Here is a 19,205-nt window from a genome sequence, read left to right as displayed (position 1 = left end):
TCATTAAATATATTGATTAGACTCAATCTAATTCATCTTTTTAATGAAAGGATATAATTAATTAACATTGGTGAATGGTGTTACTGATGATCTTTGAAGGACATACTGAACATCTTGCAAAAACTGGCATAGATAATACTGGAACTGCATCTGCTCTTCACCTTATGTTAACATTCCAGTCTTTTAAAAATATGTAGAGGTGTGCATTTGTGAGTGTTGCATTATTATTATTATTATTGGCAATATTATCATATCGGCAACTAAGATGATGGTCTAAGTGTTACAAATATCTCCCTGCCCCCCTTGTAGAATCTAGTGACCACATAAGGAGACATGACATAGTCCTTTCTATTCAAAGGGTGAGTTCTACTGGACAGTCTTATTGTAGGAAGTGAGGATTGCCATGGAGAAGCTAATTCATAGCAGCTGTAGCACTGAGAGAGCTGCCTGCCATTTTAGTATTTCAACTCAGGCACAAAAAGTTTTAAAAAGTGAAACATGAGTTGATCCTGAGTCAGAAAAGATTGATGATGATTTTTTTGGTGTTGGTCTCTAGTCCTTTGTCCTATTACATAACCATCTCATATGCCTAGGACCTATCAGCACTAAATCCTTGTGGGCGTGGGATTGTTCCTTTAGTTTTCCTAGTTTATATCAAGATCAGGAAGCTGAACTATGACTGTGGCTCCTGTATCATAGTCAATTGAGCCAACTCCAGCCTGATTTGCCTTGCTTTCACCACTGACCTCATGAAAATGGATGTGTTTAAGTAACTGTTCCTTCTTTGTCCTCTGTGCAGCATATCCTGTCCTGAGCCTAGTTTAGAAACTGCACAGGACAATCAAGTATTTCCTGTTTGTGGCTATTAGGATATCAGAGATGTAACCATGTACAGTGGTACCTCTAGTTATGAACTTAATTCATTCTGGAGGTCCATTCTTAACCTGAAACTGTTCTTAACTAGAGGTGTGCTTTCGCTAATGGGATCTTTTGCTGCCACTGCGCAGCCAGCGCACAATTTCCGTTCTCATCCTGGGGCAAAGTTCTCAACTCCAGGTAACTCTTCCAGGTTAGCAGAGTTTGTAACCTGAAGCATTTATAACCTGAGGCATTTGTAACTTGAGGTACCACTGTGCTTACTATATTTCTGCAAAATTCATAGAACATAGGTCTTAGATACTGCAGCCACAAAAAGTTTTGATTGGTGAAAGATGTGTCAGAATGTATTTTGAAATCTTTGGGGCATTCCTGGGCTGTGGCTCCACTCCTCCAGCTGTATCCAACTGGTGCCCTTGCACAAACCGAAGGTTTTTTGATCCAGCCCAAGACATCTGTTAACAAAGAAAGTGAGAAGCAATTATTGTCAATTCACACAAACACCATAACACCCAGCACCCCATGAAAATTGCTTCTGGGAGGTCCCCCAACTAGGGATGGGAAATAAATTTCATTCCGTTTGCACTTAATGTTCAAACTTCCCAAAACAATACATGACCTGAAACACACCCATTCTTCAAAATCTGCACTTCTCCAAATTTTGCAATGCAGTTCTCCAGCCAAGAAATGTCTACAAAAGTGTATATACTGGGGCAAAGTGTGCATAAATAGCATACAAAAATGCATTATATGTGTATATTAGGCAAAATTGCATACAGACATATATAATGAGAATTTCTCTCTAAAATCCTGATCGATTTTCATGAGGACTTTTTGATATAAAAAAAATTCCAACTGAATTGAAGATTGAAAAAATGAGAAATGGAGAGAAAATGGAACTGACTGATTCTCCCATCACTACCCCCAACCTTCCTCTGTCAGCTGTTGCCTTCACTGGATCAATAGCACTAGGAGGACCAATTGCATGAGTTAGTTGCACCATCAGTATAAGAGGGTTCTGCAAGGCAAGAAGTGTTTCATATTGAATTGTATTACATATAGTAGTAGCTTGTAATAAAATAATTGTCTAGTTAGTTTAAATCAAACTCTGCCTTGGCCCTTGCTGCTGTCTTAGAGTTGATGTATCATTGTATGTATGTTCGTGTATTTCTGAAAATGATATGGACCTGTTACTCTGGTCTCACTGTACCCTAGTTTCCAGAATTCTTTCTCTTCCTGCCAATACTTCACATCCATGGCAATAAATAAGGCTTTGCCACTTTCCCAATTTCTTCCTGCTCACTCCATTCTTTACCACTATCAGCACAGTTTCTCAAATCCCTCTTTCTCAACCCCCCTCTTATTCTCTCATGGCACTTTCAGCTAGCCTCTTGAACTGTTTTCCAGCCATAATAAATATATTCCCCATTCCATTGCTTGCCCAACTTTATTTTCTCAGTTTTCTGCCTTCTATGTCATTTTCTTCAGCTCTCCTCTTCTTCCATTTTTTTCTTTCTCTTAGGTTCCCGTTTTTACATTTGCTACTTTTCCTGTCTGTTCTTTCAGCGACCAGCGACCTTATCTATAGATTCTGCAGTGATAGTTTCTTTATCTCCTGGTTTAAATTGCTAACCCCAACCTCCCCAATAGCTCCTCCTCTCCCTACAATTTATGTAAAGTTTTAATCTTAGACAAACTGGTCTCTGTTCCCTTGCAGAAAAATACTGGCCTTGTTGTTTCTTTAAGCAGTTGAGATGTTTGTGCACATTCTATGAGATCACATCAGTTCGGGCAATTGCTTCTGAAAACTTCCAAGCCCTTTACCTGAATGCAATGTGATTAGATCTGTCTATCTTCCTAGGAAGAACCAGTATCTATCTGCATTGTTTTGACATGTAATTATTATTTCATTAAAGATTTGCAGAAATGGCTAAAACGCCCTCCCCCTAAAATCCCAGAATTTAATCCGAGTCCTCAGTGTACACACAGGGATTATGCTATGCACACATACTTCTCACACAAGTAAAGATTGTCTAATGCACTTGAACTTTAGCAACAGGCTTTGCACATGCAGCAATGATGTATTCAGCGATGAAGTGAATAAGAAAGCCCACCTACGTTTGCACTCGATCTCATGTGCACAATGTAGCTCTGGAGCACTTTGGGTTGGGATGCATGTATTCAAATACCACCATGCAGTTGCTGATGGAAAGAGAGCAGAATGAAGGGGAAAGTTTGCTTCTGATCCTTCACTCTCCAGACAGAAGACAGGGGTAGGGGCCATTCATTCACATGTTGAGCATATAGGACAATAGCAGTCTGAATCAGCATTTCACTTAGCTATGGCACACTCTAATTAAGTACAGATGTAATCTGAAGCAGCACTGATACCTGACTTAACCTGTGACTGTAGGCAGACACTGGTTTGCCTACTTAGATGCCAAATAGCAATTGTTCTTTTGTCAATTTCTTTTTTTTGGGGGGGGTTGTTACTATGTTTTAATGATTGGGGTAACTGGAAGCATTTTTTATATAAAAAACTATTAATTAAATTAATTATAGGCTATTTAAATATGTTATTTCCTATTTTTCTTTTGCAACACATGATATCATACCAGGGTGGTGTAGTGGTAGCCTAGCAGCTGGGAGATTAGGGTTCTAATTGCCCCTTTGCCATGAAACTCACTAGGTGGCCTTGGGCCAGTCATTACTTCTTAGCATAACCTACCTTACAGAGTTGTTGTGGGGATAAATTGGGGCAGGGAAAAGCCATACAAACCACCTTAGAGTAAAGGTGAGATATAGATGCAATGAAACAAACAAACAAGATAGACAGGCAGCTGGACAGACAGAACTGCTGTTCACATCATGCCAAACCAGGATTTCTTGTTATGTGTGAATTACCCTGAAAATAAACTCAGATTGAGGAATATGCAGGTGTGAGTTTTTAAAAAGTACTTGGTTGAGGAGGGGGTCAGAAGGAATAGCTTGTCAAGATTTCTTTTTAGAGTTCTGCTTATGTTTTTAACAATTATTTTTAACATAATGATATTTAATATGAAAAATGAGTCCCGACTGATTTCTCTCTCTCATTTAAGAAAACAGTATGTTTCGGATTAATGCATATGTCTCAAAATGGGGTATTTTTCCCTTACACAAACTGCATAGCAGAGTAATAAACATTAAAGTAGATAACTTACACACACACACACACACACACACACACACACACACACAATGTTTAATTTCCTTTCAAATATTCTAGCACTGTGAAAGTAAGTATCAGGAGACACAATGGCGTTTTTAAGGGAGCATTGCGGCCAGCTTATAGGAAGAGGGGTTTTTTTTATCAGGGAGGAGGGGATTAAAAAGGGGGGGGATTTTCCACATCTGCCTTTCAGTACAAATCACTGTGCACTGCTGATATGCATACAGTACAACTATTGATGCACACCAGTCTAATCCTGCCCCATCTGAGGCAGGAAGAGTAGAATCATCCCCCTTTGTCTTGGTGCTTACATATCTTTGTATATTCTGCATATGCATGAAATAAATGCCTCTCGGAAGGTGTCTGGTGTGTTCTGTACTGATCATATTTGGGAGCCTCCCTGTACATGCACAAAAGGACCTTATGTGCACTTGTTAAAGATGCAAGCTAAGCTCTGAATGTCAAAAGTATGCAGTCCATGTTTGAAATGGTGTGCATTGTGACTTAAATATATATCCCTGTTAACCGTATTTCTTTGGCTATCTATATTCTAGAAAAGATAGTTCCCACTAGCATGCATATATATATATGAATATAAAAAATAAGGGAGGGGAAGTGGACTGAGAGCTGTTGGAAGGGGTTTTTTTAATAAAAAAAATATACTGACAGTTGGGTATTGACTGCCTTTTTAACACACACTCCTCTAATTCTAATTCTTAATTAGAATGCCATAGCTAATTAATAAGTTTTTTCCAATTATAAATTAACTTAGGATCAGAACTCTGGCTTTGCATGTAATTTCCTATAATCGCTAAAGCTACTGCAAAAACATGTCTCCTACCAACCGTAACTTTTTTTTATTTAACACAGACAGACAAGTTCTCACTGGGTTTAAATTTTGCAGCAAATTATCTCTGTTGGGATTTATGGAAGAATTTTCTTTTCTTTTCTTTTTTAATCGCAAATGTTTTCTTCTCGCACCACCCCCCCCTTTCCTCAACCTTTTCCAATCTTAAACAAAATAGGCTACTGAATGGACAATTCCTTTTTGAGATTTTTTTTTTTTTAAGAAAAGAATTCATCTTAATGTTTTAATGTTATTACAGAGAAGGAAGAAAGAGAGCAGGTGATAATTCGTCGTCGTCGTCCCCCCCCCCCTTCATAACCGTTATCACCTTTTCATGGTTTCTTCAAAAATGATTTGGGAGGTGCCCTCATGGTGTTCATTTATAGAATCTTAACTGGAGAGACACTTATCTCTTTAGTAATGAACCAGTATAATTAAAGGTGGGAATGTGGAAGAGTTCAGGCTCTGGCAACATGTCACATAGTTGGCTGCTGCAATTCCTCCGTGGTTTATCAAAGACTACTCCTTTAATATGGAGATTACACTTATGTACTTGTCTGAACTTGAAAGGCATTTGCCTAATTTACTTATTAATGAGATGTAAATCTATTTGTACGGCACGTCACAAGTTTCCTGAAATCGCTGCTACTTAACTGGCGATAAACCCTATGATTTAAACGAAAAATAATACATTTAGCTTCCACATTCATTCTGTTAAAAATTGATATAGTCTATGTTAAATTTATTAATATTGCTTGCTGTCATTCAGTTTGCAGCTCTTACTGAAATATGACTTGACAGCGGCCGCATTAAAGATGTATGCCATTGTATTCAACAAAGATTAATGAAGCCCGGTAAAAATAGCTGTAAAAGAGAAAGTGATCCGAATGTAAAATCAGTGAATTAAATGAGGCCTTGCATACCATTTGTTAATATGCATGAGGAGGGAGGCAGCGAATGAAAATGTCTCCCTGCAAAGTTCATTTGGGAATGTTTCAATATTGTCTGAATACCACCAAACTACTGAACAGCAGCTTAATAGAGACCCATGTTCCACTAAGGTCTGTCCAGGTGCCCTATGAAACAGAGGCAAACACACACACACCAGATTTGCTTCCAAACAGAATTGGAGATATGCAATCTAAAAAGGAAATCCATCTAATACACATACGAGCATAGATGTGTCTTCTCTGCCTCCCAGACTTCTCAGGCTGTCTATAAGTGTTGGCTTTCAGTAATAAAGCTACTAGTGATATGGAGCTTTAATGTTATATATGCCTCTTTTTTGGAAGAATTGTATGAAGTAATACTTACAGGGATTAGATGCCAAGGATTTATAAAAGGTTAATATGTCTGTCTGTCTTGGCTGTCATACCTTTTCATACACTGAGATATATGAAGTGATTTTTCTTTTTCTTTTGCAGAGTTCCTTAGGATATTCTGCCGCCGCCCCCCTCCCCAGATGCTGATTTATTTCAACATGGTTCATTATCAAATGCTGCTGAATTTATAACCTAACAGGTTAAGAGTGCCAAATAAATTAGCAAGAACATAAAATACTTTACAGTAATCACAGGGTAAACATAGCATATTTATCAATCAAGATGCAGGGTGTTTGTCCAGGGCTTGCGCTACCACTGGCAGTCTTGCTTAAAGATTTGAATATCTTCTGCAAGGTCAAAGGTGCCTCACAATAGGCCATGTTGAAAGTCCCCCTCCTTTTCTTTTTCTTTAGGGATTATTTTTAATTTGGCTAGGTAGATCTTCGGCAGCAAAGTCATAATGCACCAGAAAAGATTGTCAGCTTGGAGGCAATTTGGAGGTATAATATGCACACATGCAGTATGAAACCTTGTAGAAAAGCTCTGCCTAAAGCATAAATTGTCCCAAAAGGATGAAAACCAGTGTTTAAATTCAGAACAATTTAGATGGATTTTTGTTCTGAGTCTCAGCTTATGTCACCACCAGATCTTAGCACTGGAATTCATAGCCCATGTTTCGTGTTTGCCATATTGAAAATTATTCTTATTTCACACTATTCACTAATGCACAATGCTCAGGTGCTGGAGCATTGTGTATTGTTACTCGCTCCCAAGGCACTCAACAGTTCTGGGATTGTCGACACAATCTATAAAAAAAAATCTTTGGATTAGGGTGGGATGGTTTGTCCCAGTTATTGGCAATCTAAATTATTGTGTGTATCTGAGATTAAATAAATTTAAGGCTAGTTGCCCACGCAATGAAGTGTTGACTCTTCTGCGTTAGTGGAAATTGTGACGTTCACTCAGGGCAAACAGAGTCATATTCGCACATAGGTTTATTTGGGGTGTGAGGGATGTAATTGAGCGATGCACAATTTATTTCACCATACCCAACATAGCATGACTTCTGTACATCAAAGTGCATTTAAAAACAAACTATTTTCATTGCACTGAAGTTAATGGGAAAGAGAGTCCAACCCTAAGGGACTGTTTGAGATGCAGGGTTGCAAAAAGAGGTTTGTTTTGCCAGAACACCAGTACCAGAAATGGTTTGTTCTGATGACTGGCTCACTTGTAGATAGAGGCTGCCAAGTGCTGCGGCAAGGATGTGTTTATATAACTTTAGACGTTCCGAGGCACCACACAAGGTTGTGACTGTTCCCAGTAGTAAATGGTGGGCTAAGCCACTGCTGCACAGCTGACCTCTAGTCATTTGGGTCACTGCTGCTTAGCAGGAGGTGGAGGGGTAGAGAGGTGAGCTGACGCGTCTTCCCTTTCCTACTCTTGAGCAAAACTAGAGTTATGCTGACCACAGCAAGTAGAAGAGGAAATATAAGAGAAGTGGAAGAACCTTAGCAGTCTCATTTGCAGAGGAACATTGGAAGCCCTGTGCCCAACACCCTCCAAAGCAACTTTTGATACAGGTGTGCCACACAGGAGCAGCTCAGTAGCTTCTGTGATGCTGAGATAGATGCACTTTTCTTCTTGAGCACCCCGGAAATTGTGGTTCCAATTCTTAGTACAAACACCTCAAATAATTGGTCTGTACCTACTTTTGCATTGACTCTAGTGGTTTGCGGGTTGATTTGTATTGCTGCAGCTAGGAGGGCTAGATTTCAACCTGTTCTGTAGTCAACCATTATGCAGCCTAGCTTGTGTGGGCTTTCAGAGGACCAGCAACACAGAATTTTAGGGGTTGAACCCAAAAAACAGTTTGAGAATACTGAGTGCACTACCTCTTTAAAAAACAAACCCCAAAACTTGCCTACCATTATATTGCTGAAAAGCCATCAGTCCAAATTCAAATATGGAATTGGAAAGTATGCAATTTATTGCTGCTTTGGGATGAAATAACCAGTGCCATGGGAAGAAATAACCAGTGCCACTGGTGCTGTTGCTTCTACTTCCCATTCTCTTCTGAGTCTAATGCATCTTACTGCATGAGAGGCTTTAGTATATAACATACTAAATGTGTAAAATACTAATAGTTCCCCTTGAACTCGCCACCTTGTTAATCAGTACTCTTTCAGCATTGACACCTTCTGTTACTTTAATTCTTTAACATTTTGGTCCCTTATGCTCAATGCAATGCATCTTTCCTGAGAACTGGCTGGTTTCCAGTTGTCAAGTTGCTTTTCTCTAGCTTTCTAAGATGTCCATCTGGGCAATCAGAGGTAGGGAGGCAGGCTAATTTCTTAGTAACATACTGCCAGATAGCATTTGGAAGGAATAAGATAGCAGAGAAAAATAGAACGCTGGCAAGAACCAGAGCTGTCAAATTGCCTGTAAAAGAGCAGACAGGGTTGGCATAATTTTATCCACATTTTAAGATCAGAAGCATTTTGAGCCATTAATTGAGGAAAACAGATTCTGACAAGAAAACAATGAAGAACTAAGTCAACATGGTCTCCTTTGTTGGAATGCATAGATTTTACTTTTTTTAAAGAAGAAGAAGAAGCACTTTTTAAATTCCCAGCAAGTAGAAATATGAGTTTATGCCCCTTGCTAGGGCTGGATTGATTATCATGCTTAGTATACTATACAATAAGAACAAAATTAGTGACTCCACTACGCTGCTCAGTTGTAAGAAACTATAACACTGGTGTATTGACCATCATAAGGACCACAATGAAAAGATACTCCCATCTTAGCTCTTTGTGTAAGAATATGTATATGAGACTGCCTCTAGTATTGCTTTGAATTCCCTCTAAGAAAACTGTTCCTGGTTAGTCTGGCACTTGGAAATTCATTTCCTCTAGAATTCTGGAGTCAACAACACATTTGGCAGATCCAGTAATATGCAGAGGGATTCCCTGTGCATCCATATTTCGTGCATGTGTAGAATTTAAGAAACTGAAGCAAATGGTTATGCATGAGCATTTAATTGAACTTTCACAGCACTCTGAAGTACATACCGTTGGGGATGTCTAGCATGACTATTTCACCAGTTTTAATTCACAAATTTATATACTGCTTAATGTTCAGAATTTCTAAGCGGTGAAGTCTGTGGCACAATTGCTTTGCATTGCACAGCACATTGTGCTGCCAAATATGTTAAAACTCTAAAATACTGTGAGGACACCAATGATCATTGATACAGCATGAGAATATCAGACATTTCCTTGATGGTTATGTGACAGGTTCAGCCGAAACACTAAGGATTTAAGCAGAGGGCCTTCTCGGTAGTAGTGTCCGCCCTGTGGAATGCCCTCCCTTCAGATATCAAAGAAATAAACAACTATCTGACATTTAGAAGTCATCTGATGGCAGCCCTGTTTAGGGAAGTTTTTAATGACTGATGTTTTAATGTATTTTTAATCTTTTGTTGGAAACTGCCCAGAATGGCTGGGGAAACCCAGCCAGAAGGGTGGGGTAGAAATAAATTGTTGTTGTTGTTGTTGTTGTTGTTGTTGTTGTTGTTGTTGTTGTTGTTGTTGTTGTTTTATTTTGTCAGAATGTTCAAAGTAATATTTTGTATTTTCCTTGAATCACAGTACTCAGCCATTATTTTCATTACTGCCTAATTTCAGGAACAGCAGTGTTACTAATTGTCTCTGCATGCTTGTTTCAAGCTGGTAGAGGAGAAACACAGTTTATGGCACGAAGACGGATGCTGCAAGGCAGAAGGTCAAAGTCATGATTTGTTGTGCTCCTCATATTATCCTCTAATGCTATCGGCATAAGTTACCTGAATTTGGGAAGATAATAGTTTTGAATCTGGGAAGTTCTTTCCATAAGCCCTACAAATCGTTCATTAGGTGAACCATGACTCATTAATAAAATGGTGAAAAACTTCAGAAACAAAAATTAACAGGATAATAGAAGAGGTGGAAAGAGATATATAAGTTGCTGTGCATACCATTGTGAGGACAATTTCGCTCCACTTCTGTCAATGGTAGCTTTTTCATTGCTATGACGATGAGGGTTATTGCAACTTAAGGTTCCTTTGGGGGTTCCATCCCTTTTTAAGTTTTCTCTAAGCCAGCAATCCCTCGTGTTCGTGTTAAACAGTAGTAGAGGCTAACAAAAGGACGAGAAGGGGGAACAGTCATCATTGTATCAAGGTGAAATATGTGGCACTGATGCAGGAAGGGGAAAAATTGAGCATCAAATTACTATGGCAATGACTGAGAAATGAAATAGCTATAGAAAGAGAGTCAGCGGGACTGCAAATTGGCACATGAGTTCTCAGTACCGACTTTACTGGTAGAAAGCCAAATTCAGAGTGCCCTCCATCATCCCCCTGTAGCATTTTATAGTCACTAATGACATTTTATTGCTCAAGGAGTCATTCAGCCATATATAGGTGGGAATTTTCCTTGACTTATTTTACTGTATCTCTGGTCTGATCTGGTGTGGAGTCAGTCTTTTAGCTTCTGAAACTTCTGTAGAAGGTGTTATGAGCTGTAAAGGAAGTGAAGTGGCCAGAGGCTTTGATTTCTTATGGTTAAATAATAATAATACATGGCACTTTACTTCTTCAGAGCTTGTGCTTTTTATAGCCTAGTGTTTACCTAAGAAATCATGAACAATCAGTTTAAGAGACTGCAAAACATGCCAACTGAACAAATTTTCCTATTCTTGATGGTACAGTGGCCACAACCTTTGGACCATTATTAGAAGCAATAATACCAAGGTTGAAGGAACAAGTGAACATGCTGCTTTGAAATCTGGCACAGGTTGCCTCCAATGTATGGTTTTCTAATATTTTAACTTGGAATAATCCCTTTTTGTCACTCTAAGAAAGCTTGCATTTTAGATTGCTATACATTTTTTTAAAAAATGACATTAAGCAACCAGGAAATGAAAATTTGGTGGTCTGATTATCCAATTACACAATCTGTAGAATTGTGCTTTGCATAGTTAATGTATTCCAGCTGCAAATATCAAGGGTTTTTGTTTTGTTTTTTGTTCTAGGATTTAATTTCTTTATAACTTCGAGATAAATGAGATGGTGGTAAAGGGATAGCTGGAGCACACAGGGATGATTTACCTAAAAAGAAGTTATGGGGAGTTAGGAAACTAGAAGCCATTGGGAAGAACAGGAGGCACAGAAGCCAAGGGTCATTTTCACATTTAGAAAATCATACAGCCCAATAAGTATTCCCTGAGGAATTTGAAATACACAGTTGCCTGGTTCACACATAATGCTAGGTCGTGGTTTGTTTATCCTAACTATTGTTAGTTTTAATGAGTGAACCAAGCCCTGAAGAATGTGATTTGGGGGGGGGCATAAATCACAACGTGAAGTCATGGTTTATTGTTGATTTATGAGTTATGGCTTGTTTTAGTAATGGCTCAGCATTGTGTCTGAACCCAACAGTCTTGCTTAACCCATGGTTTGTTTGGCCATTCCACCACTTATGTTCATTTTAAGCTACAGAAGCACAAGGCAAGAGCAATTGGAAAAGAAATCAAGCTTTGGAGAAACAAGCCTTGTCTATCGGACAACTCATTGTTTGTTACACAAACTACTGCTTAGTGTTATGTGCAGGTGCAGCTGCTATGATATAGCTGGTGCATTCCAACTCCATGTGCAGAAACTGAGTACCATGTATGAATCAACTGCACTGGATGTGCAAATGTACAAATAGGCCATATGGCTAAAAAGAGATGGGATTCTGTTTCCAAACCATGCAAAAGAGGTGGATGCCTAGAAAAAGGACTGAAGCCAAGGGTTGTGATGTTCCCTTTTGGGCTATTGTGTTGCACACTGATTAGCCAAAAGTCTTCCACCTCACCCTATGGCTCACTGTATTATGGCTCATCCCATGAATAACCTGAGCCTTACCAGTCCTAGGCTAAAAGCTATTGCCACTATTACAGATGGGTCTTGAATTAGGAGAGAGAGAAAGGGAAAGGCTGGCAAAGAAAAATATACATCCCTCCCCTCTAGAGAGGTGAATGTTGCTGTAGGTATTGCTCTCCCTAATGGATTCAGAAGTCTCAAGTTACTTGCATGAAGGGAGCAAAGGAGAAAATGAAGACTGCAATGAGACTTATGACTGCTTTAATTTTGCCCCTACAGTATAAAATGGAACCATTTAAAAATTACTCTCTAAACCCTGCATAGGAGAGCAATAAAACTAGTTTTCACACTTTCCCCTCTAAGTGTTTTAGTCTGAATGCATGAGCCTCTGGCAAACACTGGAACATCAGAGCATCGCATCATTTTTCATTTTGTTGTTACTGTGGTGGTGGTGCTGGGGTGTTTTATATATATATATATAATGTTTTGCTTCAGGAGGTTATCATTGCAGAATGCATCATCCAAGCAGAGTTGTTGTTGTCTGTGCTAAACCATGAACGTGCAACCATAGTTACCTCTTCTGTTTATTCTGTTCCAGCAATTTCATTAATTGTAAACCTGTTCACTGTTTGCTAGTGAGCTATCACTGTGTGTTGTTTACTAATAGCTTTAGCTCTGAGGATTTCTGGGTATACATGAAGGGTCTTCTGATAGAAATGATGTGTGTGTGGTGGTGGTGGGGGGCAATCTTCCAGGGAGGAAAAAAAAGCAATGCAATTTTTCAATATGTGGCACATTTACTATAAATAGTGGGAATCCGTCAACTCAACTAAGCATTTCATGGGAACCACCATATCAAAGAAGACCATTTGGAAAACAGCCTTTGTCTTAAATGTGTCTGTAGACAGTGCATTTGTTGGTTTTTGAGTAAATCCAAGCCTATTTATAAGCTCATCTGTTACATGAAGAGGATATGGAAATAGCTCCCTGTTGCATGAAAATTATCTATACTCTACTAGAGACAATACACTTAGCCTACTGAAAGTAATAGAGTGAAGTCAGCTTCATAGTTTATTTTAATGGGCAAAGGCTCTGCACATCATAATATCAAATAAACTCCCCGGAAAACATCATCCTCGTATAATTGTATTATACAAGAGGAGTGTCACTTTTTCTTTGGAAGAGCACCATTACACTTTTATGATATACGTTAAGGGGAAACTAGATGGTACCATTGATTCCTGCAGTAGCATTTTTACATCAAAAGACCTATGTCTGCCGTCCAGGTCACTGATATCACAAATGAAGGGAATTTAATGGTCTAAGTTTGGTCTCCTGAGAACAACAGAATAGTTAGTACCACCATAAAGTCTGACAATGTAGCCCCTTTGGCAGGTTTTTGTTGATAATAGGCTTGAACTGCAATCTTTTTGCCTTGGTATAAGGGGATCTTTTACAGGAGGCTTGAGATGCATTAGGGGAATAAAGCAGGGGTAGGAAAAGCTGCTGAGTACACGGCTGCTTTTCACCTGCACCATACCTAGGGTAAGGTTAATGCAGTAGTATCCATGTGAAAACTGCCTCACCCTCGCATTAAAAGGAGCTTATCATTAGGGATTACTGAGCGGCTGCACCAGCTGCAAGTCTTTACTTAAAGACTTAAAGGTAAAGCTCTTTCCATTCCCTATCCAATGACATTTGCAGCTCACTATAATTTATTGAATATCTTCCAAAGAGCAAACACAGGATTTCTCCTGGCACTGTTTTAGTTGGGTTGTAAACGTTTGCCATTTACCAAGAAAGGGGAAGGGGGTGGAGGGACACATTAACACTTTTGCAAAACATGGTGTAATATTTTGAACCTACCTTTTGAACCTTAAGCTGATTCCTGTTTCTCTGAGTCCAGCCTGTACATTATTTAAAAGTCAAAGTCTTATAGTAGCTTTGCTATGAAAGTGCTGTGTCTCCCTCCCCCAAAAAGTGGCCATTGTTTTTGCTTTGGCTGACACTCTATAAGGCAAATGTATGGAAATTTTAAACTTTATGCAGAAGAGACGGTGTTTTAACACCTACTGTATTTCGTAGCCACATTCTCTATGTCTCAGAATCCTTGAAAAGAATCCAAAGAGAATTTAGTGAGGTTATCTTCATTTATTAAGGCTGCCAATTTATTGATGAAGATGATAAAAAAAAATAGTTAAAGAAGGCAAATTACATGCCTGGTGATGAAACATTTTCTTCGCCTTCCGGGTAACATGCATGCAAATTATATTAATAGGCTATAATTATGTAAACTTTATTATGTGTGTTAAAGATAACATTAAAATTATAAGACAAATGACACTTAATCACCAAAGGAGGATAATAACAAAAAAGTCAGCAAAATGAATGGGCATCATAAAGATTGTTGTGCTTCTTTGCACAATGACCCTTTATATTATAATAAAATAAAATAATAATAATGAATAATGTTCCACACACTATGTTTCACCTTCAAATCACTCTACAAACATTGTCTGATTATTATACAAGCATTTGGGTTCAATCAGTCTGTGCAAATTTGTGCACTGTGCGTAAGACCTTTCCCCAGTCAGACACCCAGATTGCGTATCTTTCTTCTTCCATTGCATACTGTATGATGCTAGATTTAACAAGTTAGCAAAAATGAATGATTGCAATATGAAATACTGATTACTGTGGTGAAATAGATGGTTACCTTTCCCCCCAGAACGAAGTACTTTAAGGGGAAACTCGGAGGAAATGCTATCTGGGTTATTCTAATTACTAACTAACTTTATGATATTTGCTAAATATTACAGAAGGGTTTTCTCAGTGGTTTATGGTTGTTAAATTAAGATAGCACCCTCATCAGTTACTGGTGATCTCTGATGTGAGTCCAAATGCCTCCACCAATTCAGATGCAACCCCACATGTTGCTGCTTCAGGAAGCCCATAAAGAGGGTAGGGCAGCATATGAGAGCATGGAGGGGAGAGGGGAGAATAACCACTAGCCATGCCCTTTAAGGCTCACATTGCATCTCTAAAGCTATTAAGAATGGGACAGCTTTGTGCTGGCAAGGATTTACCATTGCTTATAAATAGGACCATTCTGCAACTATGCTGGGCCGGTCACTGAGTGCATGCTCAGATGGAAGACTCAGAACATCTTCATTGTAGACCTGACAAATGCAAGCCTTTCAGGATAATCCTTTCAGCTCTGCCTTGCTTGCTTTGCAATAGAAGAGCATGCAAAACAGCAACAAAATGAAATTATTTCACAGGGCTACTAGTCACGTGAAATTTAAGCATCTTGGTCACATCTGCATGTCCTAGATCCACTTGTATGGATGGGTGCATACACCATAATGCTGCCACTAGCTAATTTACATCTGTTGCAATGGTTGCATCGATTAGCTCGTGTTAAAAGTCAGCACATTTTAGTGTGTGTGTGTGTGTGTGTGTGTGTGTGTGTGTGTGTGTGGATTCCATCTTCTAACATTATTTTTAACTAGAAGAAAAATCAAAATTGCAGTTAATCTCATGCAATGCTTAATCTCTAAAATGAGAGCTAGCAGATTTCAAACCTGCCTGGATTCTCAGCTCCTACCCTCAAAATTCTCACAGATGTGTGTAATCTGCTTTTGAAGGAACGGCACTCTGCAATTGCTCCAAGGCACTTTTTTCTGTTATCATTTCACATATTCCAGATTTCTTCCATGGCGCTAATATCTAATGAAGCCCTGGTCTTGGTGCATAGCATGCACTGGTCCCCACAGCCTGGTATGAACTCTCCTAGATGATAGTGACATTCATAGAGTTTTTTTAAAATGGACATCATGCACATCACTACAGCCACTGTCTCAACCCCCTTGCCCCAAAGGGGGATATTACTACAGAATGCAGCATCCTCACACTAGAGCATTCTCTCAACCTTGGGATGGCATGGGTTCAAGGCACAGGACAAGTGGGCCTGAGATTCTGGAGAACAGGAGGGAGCAGAAAAACTGAGGGAAATGATAAAGTCAGGTCCCAGGCCTCAGAGGGCTAAGTTGGCCAAAGACTCCCACCAGGGACAGGCTGCTTTTTTGTTTGAGTTTATAACTTTATTCTAACAAGACTCCTGCCCCAGGCCTCAGACAAGCTCTGGATAGAGCTTTCGGTCCATCCGTCCCCCCCCAAAACACCCATTATTACCAAATGTGCAGGCTGTAAAACATTCAGCAATACTGGAATATGACATCATAGAATTGTGGAGGGCTTTCCTTATTCGAACCCTTGATGCAAATGTGCTAGGCCATGGGAGGGAAAGAAGCATATTTTGAATATCTTGTTTAACATCACAAACCTGTATGGGAATCTTGCAGAGCAATGCTAAATATTTCTCGTCCATCATTAGAACATTTGGCTTGAATGGTGGTGGTGGGGAATCTTGCTGACCTTAATCCCACCTGAATCATAGTTAATAATAGTACATGAAGGTCATTTTCCTGTCAGGCAGGTGTGAAATATTTTGGCTCTTTGACATTCAGCAAGTCATCCGGCTTAAACTTATATGTTTAGACATGTTCATATTCTTTAATGGTACAACATTTAGTTGGGCAGGATGAAAGTGACAAGAGTTGAACCTTCACAAACAGAAAAGGTTACCTCTTTTCTTCCATCAGGCCCAAGACAGTGGAGCAGCAAATTGTGCCCCCCACCCCCAAAGTCAAGCATTCAGGGCAGCTGAGAAATTCCACAAAACAGCACAACGACCTTCCTTGCCATTATTTATTGTCCATCATAATAATCACAATAATTTTGAAAATTAAAAATCTGGTGCCTTTTCGTGATAGCCAAACCAGCCGTCTCCCTCTCCCTACTGGTAGGGCTGGCCCTGACTAGACCACTTCAGTTTGCAGCCCTGATGAACGCCTGACTAGCCTCCCTTGATCCCAGGATATTAATCATTATGAATGATTCCCAATGCAGAAAACCATATTGCTGTCTATTTCCCATATGCAAAACATAAATTGTTAATGGGTTTACTGTCCAAAACACTGCTCCAGCTCTATTATGTATGTATGCACTGAAGCTGTGAGAGTGATTTGCTAATCTGGAGGCTGTGGTAAATATTTCTTTGTGTCAGTCTTTCATCTGCATTCCTAAACTTCATAACAAAACTTCAAGGAGCGGGGGAGAAAGAAACTATTAGCTGCGAATTAGACATTCTCAGGGAAGCCTAGAATTATTTTTCAGGACAGAGGGCTCAATTTCTCAATCTCAGGTGTATGATTAAAATCAATTAAATCACTCTTCCAATGTCAGCGTCAAGATTCTCCTGACAAATGAAATTATGCGAGAAAAGTGTTCTCTTCACTCTTCAACCCTTTCTCAGTATCGCTCACATCCACAAATGAGATCAAAATTTTCAGCTCAGGGATTTCAGAGATATTTTCCATAAGAACATGAAAAATCCCAGGAACCCTATGTAAGTAGACTTTATAGTCTCTAGTGGCAAGATTTTGATGGCCTCTGTATGGTTGGATATATTCATGACTAACAAAAATGAAAAAATTACTGAGCAAAATTTAACCATTTGACCACCACACTTGATTCTTCCCCCCACCCCCCAATAAATTAAAGTTTCAAATGTAGCACTATGTACTGTGCTACAAGGGTACACGAGGTAACCTTTGCGTCTCTCTTTTTATTCACAGAGATGTCCCTGATGACATTCTCTTATTGAAAAACTGAATTTTATCAGTCTCCTTCAGTTGCTTCCCAGATATAAGGACAGAAAGCAGGCAGACTCAGCTACAAATGACCACATCATTTCCTGGGGCCCTGAAGGGTTAATAGTAATTTACAGTAGCATTCATCAAAATAAAACCATATATTGTACGTGCTCTCTCTCTCTCTTTTTTTGTCTGTGCAGGAAATATAATTGTTAAAACGCAGATATATCTCATTTCCAGAAGTGCTTTCATGTGCCTGGACTATAATACTGGCAAATTATTTAGCTCTTAATTTGTTAAAGCATGGGCTTAAGTTTAAATTTTACCCATGAGACTTGTTGTATATATTATTTGCTGGTTTGCTTTCACTCTGTTTTCTTTAGAGACGTAAACAAACGTTTTCTGCATTTCAGAAGTTTTCCTATTCCCTATACTTTTTCCTCCACATGCTTTGGGGCAGCAGCATTACAACATAGTATTTTGAAATATATTATTTTGGTTCTTTTGAAGGAAAACAGCCTGAATTCTACAACAGGAAGAAAAAGTACAACATTTGGGGGTGGGGAAATATGATCTGGGGGGCAGTGAGAGAGAGAGAAAGATGCAGCTCATTGACAGAGCACATGTGTTGCATGCAGAATGTTCCCCGTTCAAGACCTGGCATTGCTAGGTCGGGCTAGGAATGCATTTCCAATGCTGGCATGTAGCTGCTGAATAAGAGAGTGAGGAAGCAACATACCCTGATATCTGGTATGTAGCCACATGCAGGGGTCAGTGTGGAAGCCGGACATGTTATCTCCTTATGAGGAAGTTCACAAGGATGTAGGAGAATTCAGGGGTGCAACTGACAGGGAAGGAGACCAGGGGCCTTCTTACAAAGGTTGCCTACCTAGGCGCTGACTAGGATGCCTTGAACTGATGCAGTCACCCACCTGAGAAACTGTCAGAGCTTCAGGTGTGGATGAGGGATTTCTGGAGATGGTGGGGCACTTCAGTTTCACTTGCCGAGTTGCTGCCCACCAGATGGGTCTTTCTGAGGTGGCTTTGTGATATCACAAAGGGTCTCTCCAAGCCTCATCACCATGTATGAGTCACGTAGGATGTGCAGGAGGATTTGCAGGTATGGGGAGACTTTTTGAAGCATTTCCATGAGGTTTCATTCTGAAGGGACAGCCACAGACTCCAGGCTGAACTCCAGGTTCCAATGTCTGGCTCTTTGGTGTATTTTTTTCCAGAATAGTTGGTACACTGGTCCGAATCTTGGCAGGCCAAAGGGTTAACTCATGATTGGACTCTCTGGAATTATCCCTTACTGCAGTTTAATATG

At 39.4% G+C, this 19,205-nt stretch overlaps 2 long non-coding RNA genes across 4 annotated transcripts in view; one reads left to right on the top strand and one right to left on the bottom strand.

Annotated features, from left to right (window-relative positions):
• The window catches only part of LOC308586463, a 96,480-nt gene that overhangs the window by 27,118 nt on the left and 50,157 nt on the right, over nucleotides 1-19,205 (top strand). Inside the window, exon 3 of one of the 3 annotated variants that reach the window (XR_014007894.1) lies at nucleotides 17,861-17,982. The exons of the other annotated variants lie outside the window; for them this stretch is intronic. This is a non-coding gene — a long non-coding RNA (uncharacterized lncRNA). Of the gene's footprint in view, nucleotides 1-17,860; nucleotides 17,983-19,205 lie in introns of those variants that run through there. 3 annotated transcript variants of the gene reach the window in all.
• LOC308586453 lies at nucleotides 1,121-18,908 on the bottom strand. The gene is made up of 3 exons (XR_014007882.1): nucleotides 18,768-18,908; nucleotides 16,507-16,609; nucleotides 1,121-1,331 (listed from the first exon to the last, which is right to left on the bottom strand). It is a non-coding gene; the product is annotated as an uncharacterized lncRNA (long non-coding RNA).

The sequence above is a fragment of the Podarcis bocagei genome (genome assembly GCF_964188305.1).
Source record: "Podarcis bocagei genome assembly, chromosome: 4".
In the NCBI taxonomy this organism is placed as follows: Eukaryota; Metazoa; Chordata; class Lepidosauria; order Squamata; family Lacertidae; genus Podarcis; species Podarcis bocagei.
This window is presented reverse-complemented; position numbering and strand designations above follow the sequence as displayed.